Below are 16317 nucleotides of genomic sequence, written 5' to 3'. Positions count from 1 at the left end.
GATTGGATGTAGGAGGGAGAGGAGAGATCAGAGTCGAAAATAACCCCAAGGCAGCGGGCGTGCTGGGAGTTATGGTGCCACACACTGAGATGGAGATGTCAGGATGAGGTCGGTTAGTAGAGGGTGGAAACACCAGTAGGTCAGTTTTTGAAAGGTTCAGTTTTCGGAGGACATAGTGTTAGAGACAGCGGACAGACAGTCGGTGACGTTCTGGAGGAAAGGTGCACAGATGTCACGGGAAGAGGTGTATAGGTGGGTGTCGTCAGCATAAAGATGGTACTGAAAGCCAAATATCCTGTTGATCTGTCCAATGGGGGCTGTGTAGTTGGAAAAGAGGAGGGGACCGAGAACCGAGCCCTTGGGGACCCCAGCAGCAAGGGGAAGAGGAGAGGAGGTAGAGCCAGCAAGCAGACACTGAAGAAGCGGTCAGATAGATAGGAGGAGAACCAGGAGAGAGCAGTGTCCTTTAGTCCAATAGATCGAAGCATACAGAGAAGTTTGTGGTCAACAGTGTCAAATGCTGCAGAGAGATTGAGGAGGATCAGTAGAGAGTAGTCACCCCTCGATTTGACAATCAGGAGGTCATTTGACACTTTAGTCAGGGCGGTGTCTGTTGAGTGTAGAGGGCGGAAGCTGGACTGTAGAGAGTCAAGTATTCTGATAAATAACTTATAAGGTTAGAGTAAACTAGGCATTCTAATAGTTTGGAGATGGAGGTTGGAGATGGGTCGGTAGTTGGCAGCATTGGTCGAGTCAAGAGTCGGTTTCTTTAGCAGTGGGGATATGATGGCATGTTTGAATGAGGAGGCAAAAATGCCAGAGGTCAGAGAGAGGTTAAATATAGTGGTGAGATGGGAGATGACCACCAGGAAGAGGGACCGGGGAAGGTGTGAGGGTAGAGGGTCGCTAGCGCAGGTGGTGGGGCGAGCAGAGGAAAGCAATCTGGAGACTTCTTCCTCTGTTGCTGAGTACAGACGGTGAACAGGAGCTAGATGCAGTACTAACTAGATTAGGGTCAAGGGTAGTCTGGGATTAGGAGGTTAGTTTCTGCCGGATGTCGTCGATTTTCTTCTTGAAATAAGCAGCCAGCTTTTCAGCACTGAGATCCGTCACAGGGGGGCTGCAGTTTATGGCTGAGAAGGGAGTGAAAAGTATCAAAGAGCCGTTTAGGGCTGTGGGATAGTGAGGAGACGAGAGAGGAGAAGTAGACTTGTTTGGCGTGGTGGAGGGCGAGGTTGTAGGTTCTGAGTAGAGATGAGCGAGCACCAAAATGCTTGGGTGCTCGTTACTCGAGACGAACTTTCAGTGATGCTCGAGAGTTCGTTTCGAGTAACGAACCCCATTGAAGTCAATGGGCGACTCGAGCATTTTTGTATATCGCCGATGCTCGCTAAGGTTTTCATTTGTGAAAACCTGGGAAATTCAAGAAAGTGATGGGAACGACACAGAAACGGATAGGGCAGGCGAGGGGCTACATGTTGGGCTGCATCTCAAGTTCACAGGTCCCACTATTAAGCCACAATAGTGGCAAGAGTGAGACCCCCCCCCCCCCCCCGCACTGTCAGCATAAAGATCGTTCTCCTCTGCCACAGCTGTAACAGCTGTGGCAGAGAAGAATGATGTTAGCCCATTGAATTCAATAGAGCCGGCAATACAGCTGGCTCCATTGAAAGCAATGGGCTGCCGGCGATCGCGGGATGAATTGTCGGGAAGGGCTTAAATATATAAGCCCTTCCCTGCAATTCCTCCAGAAATGTGTAAAAATTAAAAAAAAATATACTCACCTTGTCCCGGCAGAACGATGTTAGCCCATTGAATTCAATGGAGCCGGCAATACAGCTGGCTCCATTGAAAGCAATGGCCTGCCGGCGATCGCGGGATGAATTGTCAGGAAGGGGTTAAATATATAAGCCCTTCACTGCAATTCATCCAGAAATGTGTAAAAATAAAAAATATATATATACTCACCTGGTCCCGGCAGACGGAGTTCAGCGCGGCCAGCGGCAGTCCTCCTGAACTGCTCTGAACAGCTGTGAGCAGTATTCAGCAGCCAGGGATTTAAAATCCCCGCCTGCTGAATGAGCTGCCTCTAATTGGTCACAGCCTGACCAATCAGAGGCAGATTCCACTCACACACCCATTTATGATTTTATGAATGGGTGAGTGACTGCTGCCTCTCATCTGATTGGTCCCGCTGAGCCAATCAGAGGCAGCAGTCACACACACATTCATAAATTCATGAATGGGTGTGTGAGTGGAATCTGCCTCTGATTGGTCAGGCTGTGACCAATTAGAGGCAGCTCATTCAGCAGGCGGGGATTTTAAATCCCCGGCTGCTGAATACTACTCACAGCTGTTCAGAGCAGTTTAGGAGGACTGCCCCTGGCCGTGCTGAACTCCGTCTGCCGGGACCAGGTGGGTATATATATATATATATATATATATATTTTTTTTTTACACATTTCTGGATGAATTGCAGGGAAGGGCTTATATATTTAACCCCTTCCCGACAATTCATCCCGCGATCGCCGGCAGCCCATTGCTTTTAATGGAGCCGGCTGTATTGCCGGCTCCATTGAATTCAATGGGCTAACATCGTTCTGCCGGGACAAGGTAAGTATATACATGTATATATTTTTTTTTTATACACATTTCTGGATGAATTGCAGGGAAGGGCTTATATATTTAAGCCCTTCCCGTCAATTCATCCCGCGCTCGCCGGCAGGCCATTGCTTTCAATGGAGCCGGCTGTATTGCCGGCTCCATTGAATTCAATGCGCTAACATCGTTCTGCCAGGACAAGGTGAGAATATATATATATTTTTTTTACACATTTCTGGATGAATTGCAGGGAAGGGCTTATATATTTAAGCCCTTCCCGACAATTCATCCCGCGCACGCTGGCAGGCCATTGCTTTCAATGGAGCCGGCTGTATTGCCGGCTCCATTGAATTCAATGGTCAGTGCTCGTTTAATCGAGACGAGTACCGCGTGGTGCTCGTCTCGAGTAACGAGCATCTCGAGCACCCTAATACTCGAACGAGCATCAAGCTCGGACGAGTATGCTCGCTCATCTCTAGTTCTGAGCATTAATTTGAAGTGGAGAAAGTCTGTGAACATTTGCGATTTTCTCCACAGCTGTTCAGCACACCTAGAGCACCGCCGGATGAAACGCGTTTCGGGTGTGAGCCAGGGTTGCCGCGGTCTGCATCGGATGGCTTGGGTCACAGGGGGGCGTCGCTTTATCCATGGCATGTTTGAGAGTGGTGTTGTAATATGCGGCAGCGAGGTTGGGACAGGAGAGGAAAGAGATAGGAGACAGAGAGGACTGTAGGGACTCAGCAAAGTTATGTGTGAATGGCCTGAAGTTTCCTGTAGGTAGAGAAAGGGAGTAGGTTGTGTTCAGAGAGCAGGAGAGGAGAGTTTGTGAAGTGGGAAGCAGAGCAGAGACGGAGGAAGACCAGATCAATAGTGTTGCCATCCCTGTGAGTGGGAGAGGCTGTGAGTTGTGAGAGACCAAGGAGGTGAGTGATAGAAGCTAAGAGGCAGATGGGGAGATGGGGTCATTAGTGGGGATGTTAAAGTCGCCTAAAATGAGGGTTGGGATTTCTCAGGATAGGAAATGGGGGAGCCAGGCGGCAAAGTGATCCAGAAACAGGTGGGGAGGATCTGTGGGGTCGTAGATAACTGCTACTTGCATGGACAGTGAATGGGAAAGTCGTAGCGTAAGTACATAGGCTCACTCCCATGCAGTCACAGGCTGACAGATCTGCAGACACTGTGTGAACAACGTCCACATTCTCTGCCTCTCCTGCTGTTAAAATATGTGAGTATACATTACTTTGGGTTTACTGATTATTGAGATAGAATGTCTCTGAGTGCCCAACTCCTCCAATCATTCGAGACCAGCAATATTCAGATATTGCCTCCCTGCTGACTGGTCCAGAGACAGAGCAATGCACCAGTTTGACTGGAATGAGCTGCAATCTGTGCTTATTGAAATGGTTAATATATTCTTAACAACAGAGAAATCAATGACAACCAACCACTGGGGAAACAAACATCAAAATCCAAGGAAACTTGACTTTAGATATGTGAATGAACGTCAATGGCCTTTTGACATCTAAATCAGTACAAGGAGTTACTGTTAGAAAGGCCACAGATGACGATCATGAGGATCAGAAGATGTGTGCACCAACAGCTACCAGTGACCTTGGAATCCTACTATATCCTTTCCAACATGATGGTTGCCCAGATCTAATCTAGAATAGATTATAATCTACTCCATTATTCTAACCTAACGCATGCAACAAAGAAAACGAGTGATCCATATATAAGTTGTGTAGAGGGTCTTTCTATGGGGACAGGAATTTGCAACCATAGCCATATTGTAAACTATGGAGGATATGAAGTTCGTCATGTATTCACCAACGTATGAACGAGTGTACACAGATATTGCATGTCCCTACCTCCTCTTTCCATACATGTTCATTTTGTTCATGATCACAGTTGTAGAGAAAATGTGGACCTGGGACAGGTAAAGGCAAAGCAGAACGTGCAAGTGCCATTGCTATACAGTTACTTTCTGCAGTTTCAAAAGCTACATCCACTGATTGCCACTTTATTAGAGACCCCCAGCTTTGGTCTGTCTCGTAAACAGAATGCAGCCAAGAACTGTATAACCAGATAACCATCGGCTGTATTCTCTTCATAAGCTAGACTATAGTAGCAGCAATTCCTTGTGGCGTTGATTCCACTAGGTGATGAGATTGTTCTGCAAGAATATCGGCCCCTGCGGACAGGAAGCTTCTTGCATTTGCTGCACATTAGATAGAGGTGCTGGCAGCATATTTGGTATTTCAGCCACACTTCAGTAGCGGTGAGCGATTCCAGTGACCTGATTGGTTGGATGTGCACGAGTGCTACTTCACGAGACCAGCGGTGGGTTAGGGTTTAGGGTTAGCTTTACGGTTAGGGTTAGGTTGAGGGTTAGGGTTAGGTTTAGGGTTAGTTTTAGGGTTAGGGTTTGGGTTTAGGGTTTGGGTTAGGGTTTAGGGTTTGGGTTAGGCTTTAGGGTTGGGGTTAGTTGCCAAACCTCCTACGGCCCTGCTGCTGCGTATTTAACGGGCCAGCCACTCGTGCACATCTCCAAAGGGGGGGGGGGGGTGTACCCAACAACCAATCAGGTCGCTGGAATCGCTCAGCACTACTGAAGTGTGGCTGAAATACCAAATATGCGTGCTGGCATGTTCTAAACACAGGAAGGGGTCATCGATTCATGCTGCTTGCACTGAGTTCTCCCATCAGCACGGTGCAGCAGTAATCTGTATTCATGTCCCCAGGAGATGTTTCTCCACTGCGCAGTGATCCAATTTTTGTGCTCTTTTGCCCACTGAAGTCTCGTCTTTTGTGTTTCTTTTAGACTGCTGGTCTGCTGGTATAGCCCATCCGTGGAAGGCATGCACTTGGAGAAAATGGCGGTACGTTAATTGTTAATCCGGGTATATAGGCAGGTAGGAACTATTAGGGGTTGATCCAGGGAACAGTCTGATTGCCATTAGGGAGTCAGGAAGGAATTTTTTACCCAAAAGGGCTAATTGGCTTCTGCTCTTGGGGTTTTTTGCCTTCCTTTGGCTCAACACAGGAGGATAGACAGGCTGGACTAGATGGACATTGTCTTCATTCAGCCTTACGAACTGTTACTATGTTACTATATTAAACATGCAATGGGGAAATAACTATTAGAGTTAGCGTGGGCCATCTGTACAAGACTAAATAAATGAAACAAACCATATCTGGAAATGTATGACTGTTGATACAAGAAGATCGTTCCCGAGTTACTCTACCTTGGTGGTCTTAGCTTTGCTTATCCGTCTAAAGACTGATAACGGCCTTTCAACGGCCTATCTTCCGCGAAACCACAACGGCCTAATGTAAGGTCTTTTTAGCAGAATCCATTGTGAGGTTACATACTGAGAGACCACCCACGTCACTCGCCTGAGTAAGACCATCTAAAACATGACGAGTCAAATAATTTATTAATATGGAAAACTACAACACAAAAATGTCTGTATGAAATATTCCAAAACAAGCAGAGTGGAGACAAACGGACTGTTTTTGTTGTTTTTTGCTAAATTCTCCTTTTTTGAGAGTACAGTAACTCATGTGTTTGGGGAAGTCAGCTTGGCAGCAAGTTTTGGCTATTTTGGCAAAGCAAATATTTTTGGAAAAATCTTACTTAGGTTTCTTGGACTTTTTTTTTTTTGAGGTAGAGGGACTTCTTCAGACAATCCAGCTCCCTTATTCCGCCAGGTCATTTGGCAGACAGAGGACTATCTTGCTATAAGAAGTTTTCTCATGACATTTTGGCACAAACCAAGGGAACCTCAGCTGTCTCTGGGTCTTGTCAACTGTTGAGCAGATTCCAAGGTGCAATCCATTACACAGTATGTAAACCTGGCACAATGCTTTCCCGGGAGCAGAAGGCAAAAACAACCTATTTAGCAGTGATACACACCATGTGCAACTTTCAGCCTTTGTACCTCTGCCCAAATGTTTGTACCTTCTGATTTCTCCTTTCTTTGCATTAAAAGCATGAAAGTAATTACATAATTGGGTCTCATTAACAAGCTGTACATTTCCTTGCCACATCAGCTGTCAAAATCTTATTTTCTTTAGCTAATATAGACTTGTTCACCTCCTTTGTGTTGTGCTTCACCCTCTGAAAACTTAACCCTTTCCAATCCAATTTGCATCCTGGTTTTCCTAGGGGGCTTACTCTTTTTCTGCCGTTATAAAATGGCGCTATCTGCTGGCTAAAGCCAGTACTGCACAAGGTGACACGCTAGATAGGCTCCAACAGCAGAGAGGCTGGCAATATACAGTAAGAGAACCCCGACGGACGTCTTCTAACATCGGAGCTGTACAGCCTTAAGTTATAATGTCTTTAGACGTCAGACAGTGGATTGGAAAGGGTTAAACTTATACTCTTACCAGAATTTGAGTCAATTTTTTCACCCATTATTTCTTATACTAAATATTCTAATAGTTACAGAATCAAAGTGCCAACAACCATTTGTCCATCTTTCCGTGTGTGATGTGTGAGTTAATTCAGGACCTGACAGCACCTGTGATGTCAGTTACCGGCTCTTAGCCACGCCCCCTGATTACATGATGGTGACATCATCACAGGTCCTTTATCCACCTTGTGCACTGAATGAGGTTTTGAAGGCGGACTACATCCCCCATGAACCCCCGTGGCCTCATTTGCTATGAATACAGCAGTACTCAGTCTGGCAGTTTGTACCTGGTTGTGACATAGCTGGACACCTGTGTGGAGACTCCAATAAATGACACCTCACAAATGTCCACATACATAGCTGGTGGTGCATATTGACCAACAACATTGAAGCATAGTCCTTCACCGCTATCTTCACATCTCCTGAACGTGATAGCATGTTATCTCAAGCGCTAATCCTGCAAACACCGGTCCAGCCTTCATCTAATCGTCAACCGTTATCCAGTGTTGTAACTAACCATCGCTGTCGTACAAACATGTCACCACAGAGGGTCCAAGAAGATAATGCAGCTTACATGACACAGCGACAAGCCACGTTGTCACCTCAGCCACTGGCTGAAGTTCGTAAAACACATGCAGCTCATATACAAAAGCCACGAGCAAACATGTCTTTTCAGCGAGCTGCTGAAATTTGTACATCATGTGCAGCTCATATGCGAAAGCAATGTAGCAGAGCTGTGTGTGTGTGTGTGTGACGTGCATGTAGCGGAGCTGTATGGTGCATTGCGCCACCAGAAACACTGGTACTATAATTTCCTAATAATTACTAGTATTTTCATATTAATCTTCTTATACCTCAAGTGTTTCTCCAAAAAAACACCACTCAAAAAGTTATCCTCTATGTTGTGGATAGAAGATAGCAAAGTTTTGGTACAACATTCTGTCCTAGGATAGGAACCGCAGGTGCTTATGTTACCTGCAGTCGTTCTTCACTGCAGTCCCTCCGAACCACCACTTTTGGGGCCCTGCTTTCAGCCAATATACCGAATACATACTAGAAACAAACTCTGCCACAGTTTTGTTTCTATTGCTGTTAACGGTGTACCTACACCTGTCCGTGCACCCGGCAGGAAATGTATCCATGCGATGAGCTGGAATATAGAGTTGAACCTAATCCACACTGTTCACTGCTCTCTGATTAGCTAGTGCTGATCACATGAGCAGCTTTGGCCAATCGGAGAGCCGGTATAGTGCAATAGTAGTCTAACACTACCAATGCACTTTGGGGATTATGTAGTCTGGAGATTGTGTTGGCCATCTTGGAAACCATAGCGGGTCTCTCCTGCCCCGCAGATATGAGGCCTAAAAATCTGAATAAACTCATCTGCTCCGGACAATGCGGTTCTTCCCTTCTTCGCAGCCGGATCTTCTTTCTTCGGCCCGGCGGATGTGCTCGGCATGCCGGAAGCATGCAGGGCGCATGCGCAGGGGCACATCCACCGGGCGAAGAAAGAAGATCCGGCCGCGAAGAAGAAAACAACCGCATCGTCCGGAGCAGGTGAGTTTTAATTCTGGTACGGGTCTCCCGCGGATCTGGACGGCTTCCATAGGCTTCAATAGAAGCCTGCGGGAGACCCGCACTAAAATGGAGCATGTCCGGATTTTTTCCCGCACGCGGATCCGCGCCTGACCGGAAAAATGACATCCGCAGGTATTTAACTACCTGTGGGTGTCCAATGCATCCCTATGGGGCGCGGATCCGCGTGCGGGAGAAACGCTGCGGATTTTAACCCCGTGGACATGAGGCCTTATAATGAAGCTGACCTTGAAATCAGTTAATCGCCAGGAGTTCACCTACACAAACCTCTGGTTCTGATCATCTAAGACATTTCTGAAGCTAGCCATACATTTCCTGCAGGCTGGGTCCGCCATAATCAGAGGCACCTTACAGCGGCATTCTGCTTTGACCCATAGCCGTGGGTCTCAAGTGGGAACATCTCCTCTATGATGTCCCTAATAGGCCATTTGGACATTCAATAAATCAGACAACCCCTTTAATGGGCATTGCCAAGTAGATTTCCATTGACGTGTCCCCAATGGGTTTTCATAACAGTACAAGACTACACAGTAGAAGAATGTCGTTAGCTTGTTTGTTTAAATAATTAACCTCTACATTAAAAAACGAGCAGATCAAGTGGATGTTTCTCTATTACGGGCAAACAATAAGAACTTCACACATCCCACCCCAACATCTACTGGCTCTGAGCATGTCTATCCAGGAAGCCGAAAACAGTTCAAGCATTGTTCACAATGGTGAACTTCCTTTTAACTGATGCAATCACAATGTCTTCGAAATTTCACAGATTGCAGGCTATACCCCACGGACTGCTCATTCATCCTGATATAATCCTTATACTAATTACTTGCAGACATGAAGAAAAATGTGAAAGTACCTTGGTCCAGAGCCACTCTCGCTCTCTGAAATGCCCCTGGGGAACCTCGCTTTATTGTAGAACATGGTGGAGACAGTTACACCGAATATAATATACATTCCATTTTCTCAAATTTGATTTGTGTATCACTTCTCTCTGCCTTCTTGATTGTAGAAATCATTATCTTCAAATATAATCGCACCACCTGGGTACCAAGACGCGGGGCAGGTAGTCTGAGGAAACTTCATTAACTCAAAGAAACAATCAATGTCAATTTCCAGTAATGTAAGTTACAAACATTTGGGCTTTTGGCACTTGGCAACAGTTTCCTTGGGCATGGTGGTAATTTGCTCTGTCTCTCAACTATGGCACACAGTTTCTTCCTTTTGAGGCACTTAGGAAGTGGATCCTAAATCGGAGTCACATGCCTCCAACTGCTGGCGGCCCCAAGCAGCTGAAGAACAATCTGTTGCATGGCTGATACGCCATTGGCTCAACCATGATAATGTGCACCAACTACTGGTGTTGAGTGAACTGAACTAGTAGAACCCTGTTTTGGGTTCAACTGGTTTAGTTTGCTCAATACTAGTCCTGAACATTGGTGTATAACACTGTCTAAGAGCCATAAAAACCCTGCATACGATTCTCAGAGTGTTATACGGGGCTTTTATGGCTCTTGGACAGTGTTATACACCAGTTTTAGTGGTTTCGGTGACTTCCAATTAAGTTCAGAATAATTTGGAACGAACCAAACTTTTTTCAAAAGTTCGCTCATCACTACCAGCTACCACTTCTGGAGAATAGTTTAGAACAACTTGTCAAAATTAATAGAGATGAGCGAGTATACTCGCTAAGGCACATTACTCGAGCGAGTAGTGCCTCAGCCGAGTATCTCCCCGCTCGTCTCTAAAGATTCGGGGGCCGGCACGGGTGACAGGTGAGTTTCGGCGGGGAGCGGGGGGAGAGACGGAGAGATCTCCCCTCCGTTCCTCCCCGCTCTCCCCCACCGCTTCCCGCCCCCTGCCGGCCCCCAAATCTTTAGAGACGAGCGGGGAGATACTCGGCTAAGGCACTACTCGCTCATCTCTAAAAATTAACCATTACAGTCACTGGTGTTAATCACATGTCTGGTGTGATGGCAGGTGGCATGAGTCCATAATGCTACACCTAAGACTTGGCTTATTTTATGCCAAAAATGTTACCAAACGTTTGACATAATTTGTCAACAGTTTCATCCCTATGTTTAAGGAAAGAGGAGTAAAGGTGCCAAACATGGCATTTATTGTTTCCCAGGGCCCCAATGAGACACCCAGACAAGTAGTACGAGAATTTCGGAAGGAAAAAACGGTATCTCCAGTCACCAAGCTCTGGATTCGCAAGTACAGAAAATGGACTGTATTGGACATTTCCTTGTTTGCCTGGAATAAAAGTGAGTTTTACTGTTTCACTCTTACCCGGATTCCTGGAGATGCTTCCCACTAGGAGACATCTGTACTGCGTAACATATTATACCGCCCTCCAGGAGCAGGGACCACAACCCCTCTCATCCATAAACTTTGTAGGATCACTGTCTAGGAGTGCACCCACCAAGCTGCCCCTCACTCGGACCCACTACAAACTGGTGTCCTCACCTACCACCACCATCATCCACCATTACCCTTTAACGTGTAGCATAACAGATGGGAGTCAGAGTACATAGCCACAGTGGACCCTAGCTGATCCCCAACTCCCGCATGCTGCAATTAGTTGGCTGCTGCCTTACATCATTTACAGAAAGCGTAGAGCAGATTCAGTTACAACAGCAGAACCTGCACCAGAGGTTTATCTGTTAAGTGCCAACTGCTTCTGGTACCAACCAGCAGAATTATAAGTTCAGCTCTGGGGTATAATGTAGGTTGGAGCTCAAGATCAGCACAAAATATGTAATGCAATGTTTTATTTTGAAGTTAGTGAATTTCACATATATTTACACTATATGGACAAATGTATTAGGACACTGTATGTTTTTTAGAAGAAGTGCTTAATTATTCTTTTTAGTAGAGCGTCGGCCGTCCTTTTGCTTGTATTGCAGCGGCAACACGTCGAGGCATACTTTCACAAGTTCTCTGTAAGTCTGGGCAGCAATAGCTCGTGCCAGGCTGTGAGAAGAGATTGTTGTGAGGATGGGCGCCGGTGGCGGTGTCGAACCCGGCGAGTTATGAGCGGATGAATGAATAGTCATCATAAAATGAGCAGCTTTTTATTTTACCCTTCCCAGCATGCCGTTCGGCAAACTCAGTGTTTGCATATTTGCTGATTTTCTGCAGTGTTCAAATACTTTTGTCCATATAGTAGATATACAAACGTTAACTTGATGGTAGAAGGTGAACCCGTTTTTTAAATAATCTCTTGTTGCTTGGTGACCACTTTGATATAAATCTTGGCATTTGTATAGCGCCAACTTATTCTGCAGCGCTTTCAGGAAATTATTACTTATTACCCCCCACAGATCTGGGTTCTCATTTTACCGACCTCGGAAGGATGGAAGGCTGAGTCAACCTTGAGCCGGCTACCTGAATCATGCGGGAATCGAACTTGCAACCTTCAGAGCTTACACTCTGTACCACACGAGGCTCACTGATATTGAGCAGTAATATCTCACTGACAATTTAGAGTCTGCACAGAAAAAAATATAAGCTGAAAATGACATCAAATGACCTTGCAGAATTGTTTTAACCTTCCTGGAGCCTCATCAGTCCACGTGAAGCCTCAGTCATTAGATGATGTATTCCAGAGAGGGTAAGCTTAGTAAGTCAAGGACTCTTTCTTTTCACAAAACAGACTTTGAACAGTAAACTCCTTCCAAGTACAACAATTTACATATCATCTTCATAGTCTAGTTAAAGCATGTCCTGAATGGGAGTCAAGCAATTGGCTCCCAAAATAGAATTGCAAACATGTTAATTAGTGACCTTAGAGGAGAGAAAGCAAGATACTTGAAAAGGAGAAAGCATATGGTGTCTCAGTGATGTCTGGGCCAATACACTTTTTCTTATAATATTCTTTCAGATGCGGTGGTAGCTGTTGTTAGGTTGTGCTGCTGGAGTTTGTTGTTCTACGGGGTTCCAGGAGCACACCTGCACAGGTAAGGGTTAATTTAGCTGGCTGGGTGTGGTTGTTCAGTTCAGCCAATCCCCTGGGTCTAAGGGGTAGATATATACCCCAGCCCCTCTGCAATGAGGAAGCTGTATTTCCTCAGTCTTGTCTGCTGTGTGAGTAGTATCTGGTCAGCTTGCAGCTTGCTGTGTGTTTGTAGTGTCCTGTGCTGCCTGTTTAGTTTCTTGCTAGAGTAGGGACTGCAAGACACGAGGAGCCTTGTCGCGGTCTTTCAGCTTAAGTTCATAAGGTCTTTAGTTAAGAAAGCCAAAATAACTGTTGAAATTGTCTTGGTGGTAATCTATAATCTTATCAGTATACTTTGAAATGGTTTCGGTGGCATTCTTCTAAATGATACTAGCTGCATTCTATGATCTTGGTGGTATTCTTCTAAATGGTCTTGGCGGTATACGTAGTGATGGTTTTGGTGGAATTATTTTAAATGGTCTAGAGGACATTCTTATAAATGTTTTTGACTGCATTTTATAACCTTGAAAGCATTCTTCTCAATGATCTGGTGGCATTCTATAATCTTGTTGGCCAATTCAAAGATGAGCTTGGTATCATCCTTTTAAATTGTCTTAGCAGCATTCTTCTAAATTGTTTTGGTGGCATTACAAACGGTCTTGATGCCATACTTATGAATAGTCTGGGTAGCATTCTTCTAAACAATCTTGGTGGCATTCTACAATCTTGTTGGTACACTTAGAGATGCTCTTGTTGGCATTCTTCCAAATGATCTTGGTAGCATATTTATAGATGATCTTGATGGCATTCTTGTAAACGGTCGTGGCTGCATTCCGTGATCTTGGTGGCATTCTCTTAAATGGTTTTGGTGACATTCTATGATCTTGTTGGCATACTTATAGATTGTCTTAGTGGCATTCTTCTAAATAATATTAGCTACATTTTATGACTCTGGGGGCATTCTTCTAAACCACCTTGGAGTCATACTTATAAATGGTCTTAGTGGCATTCTTCTGCTCCAATGGTCTGAGAACTTTTGAGGGTATTAAAGTTGGTTTATTAGAGCAGGAAAATGTTTTAGTAAGTATATAAGTAGCATGGTTACAATGGTAGCCTCTGCTGCTGTTAGGCAGCTTATGGAGAGGTATCGGTCAAACTTAATTTGTTCTCACCTGTCTGCATCATGGGTAGATTACCTTGTTCACCCATATTAAATAGGTTGTATGAGATATGAAGAAAGCCTCAGATTTTTTCTAGAAACAGCACCATTCTTGTCCATGGGCGGAGTCTAATATTGCATGGGGCTGAACTGCAATACCTAACACAGCCCTTTGAGAAGAGTGGCGCTGTTTTAATGAAAAAAAAATGTAATGCAGCCCCTATAGTAAAAATAGAAGCTAATCTCTTTTCAGTTTGCTACTTATAAATTGAATAATTGCAATTCATGTACAGACGTAGCAAAGCTTAATCTAAGTGTGATCATTTTCTGCAACAGGTTATCTTATTTTATCCCTTTAAGGACCAAGCACAGTAAATTTATAGCGCTTGGTCCTGTACTTTAATCCTGGCTGATAGTAAAATACAGCGTGGGACTAAAGCTCCTACTCCTGCAATATAGCAGAAGCAGGTTTGGTCCTCAGCTGTTAGTCACAGCCAAGGACCTGGAGGAGAAGGCAGAAGCTTTTTTTAACCACTTCTACCTTCTGTCTTTCAGGTTACATAGCACTCAATGAGCACTATGAAGTAGGAGAGAAAGTAGAAATGTTACTTCCGCCAGGGGCGTAACTATAGAGGGTGCAGGGGATGCTGTTGCACCCGGGCCTAGGAGCCTTAGGGGGCCCATAAGGCCTCTCTTCTCCATACAGGGAGCCCAGTACTATGAATAAAGCATTATAGTTGGGGGCCCTGTTACAGGTTTTGCATTGGGGCCCAGAAGCTTCAAGTTATGCCTCTGACTTCCGCTATTCAACCCGGCGATCGTGTGACCACTGTGTGCTGCCTGCCACAGCAGTGCTGCAGGATCCTAGCAGACCCAGATCAGCTCTGTTAATGACTACTGTCACTACGGGGGGGGGGGGATGTTTTCCCCTGTAATTGGGGCTCCCATGGATGCGGCCCCCATGAATGCCCCAGTTACAGTGGAAAAGTGTGAAAAAAAAAAAAGAAAATATGAATGACCCAGAAGTCTTATATAACGTCTTGGGGGTCATAGATTATAAAAAATAGTTACAAAAGTAATAGAATAAAATAAAACTAAAATATATATATATATGTATAAAAAAGAAAATAACCCACCGCCAACACTAACCCTGTAATCCAAGACATAATCCGAGATACAAATTATATTTAAAAACACATTAAAAAAATGAGGAACCCTTTCCTGTACTTTGTTTTAGCGTACGTATACTAAGATATATACTATATACACCCGATGACCGCATAGTTGTGCATTAAACTGCGCAATTTCCCGGGAAAAAAAACATCTAGAACTAATTATGCCACATAGTCTTTTAAATCATGGGATGAGTGTGTTCCGCTCCCCTGTGAAATGTCCACTTCAGTGCCGAAAGTACAGTAAAATGTGCAAAAACACACGCAAAAGTGCAACGTTCACAACGCAAAAACATTACACTAACGCTTGTTTTTTTTTTCCTGCATACGCCCGTAGGAAGACACCTTAAGTATCAAGTTAAAGCAGTTTTATGAGGTCATTTGTGGCAATGGGGGATATAGCCTACAGGAAAAAGTAAACACACTTCTCACTTTTGCTGCCGCGATGTTCTCCCGCTGCGCCCTCCAGTCTTCTGTTTACAGGCACGGCAGCAGACACGCGGGTTGTTTACAAGACGTCACTGATGATGTCTTTGTGACGGTTTTATACACCGCGGGGAAACACAGGTTTTGCCCTATCTTTTGCTAAAATATGCAGCAAGCCCCCATAGACTTCTAAGAAAGCTGGAAAAAAAAGAAGGGGGATGGGGTTACCCTGCGTACAACTCTGGGAAAAGAAGACAGCCCGCCATATTTAAGCATTAATTGTCATTTCGAGGATTTCTGCCGATCGTTGGTTTTCAACGCTTCTGCATATTTTTTTGCCCACACGCAGCGGCACCCTGTGTGAATGGCTAGAAATGCACAAATAAAGATCGGAACTTGATCGCAGCAAATCTTCATTCACGCGATTATACGGTGCATACGGGTGAACGTAAAAACGCATACGGTTGTGTAGGAGGCCTCGGTTGTACTGATGCGTCATGTAAGATCCAGATCCCCAGGGTCATTAGTTGTGTAAGTTCGGTCCAGTAGAATTGTTGGGGTACAGACAGAGGCGTAACTTGAAGCTCCTGGACCCCAATGCAAAACTTGTAACAGGGCCCCAACTGTAATGCTTTACTCATAGTACTGGGCTCCCTATATGGAGAAGAGAGGCCTTATGGGCCCCCTAAGGCTCCTGGGCCCGGGTGCAACCGCATCCCCTGCACCCTCTATAGTTACGCCCCTGGGTACAGACAAGTATATAAACAGTTTATGCCCGTATGAATGAGGCCTTACTCAACATGAGATGCCACACAATCCTCAGCATCACAGTTCATTCACTCCTCATCAGCTGGAATGTTTTGGCATTGTTTATACGACTCCATTGTAATGTTTGCCAGTCTCTGTTTGACGAGTCCTTATGATGTTATCAGCAGTTCACGTCGAAAAGCATTCAGATGTAAAAAGAAAAAAAAATCCCATAAAATAATCTTTCCTTTGACTTGGCAT

The sequence above is a fragment of the Eleutherodactylus coqui genome, chromosome 2 (genome assembly GCF_035609145.1).
Source record: "Eleutherodactylus coqui strain aEleCoq1 chromosome 2, aEleCoq1.hap1, whole genome shotgun sequence".
NCBI classification, from domain to species: domain Eukaryota; kingdom Metazoa; phylum Chordata; class Amphibia; order Anura; family Eleutherodactylidae; genus Eleutherodactylus; species Eleutherodactylus coqui.
This window is presented reverse-complemented; position numbering follows the sequence as displayed.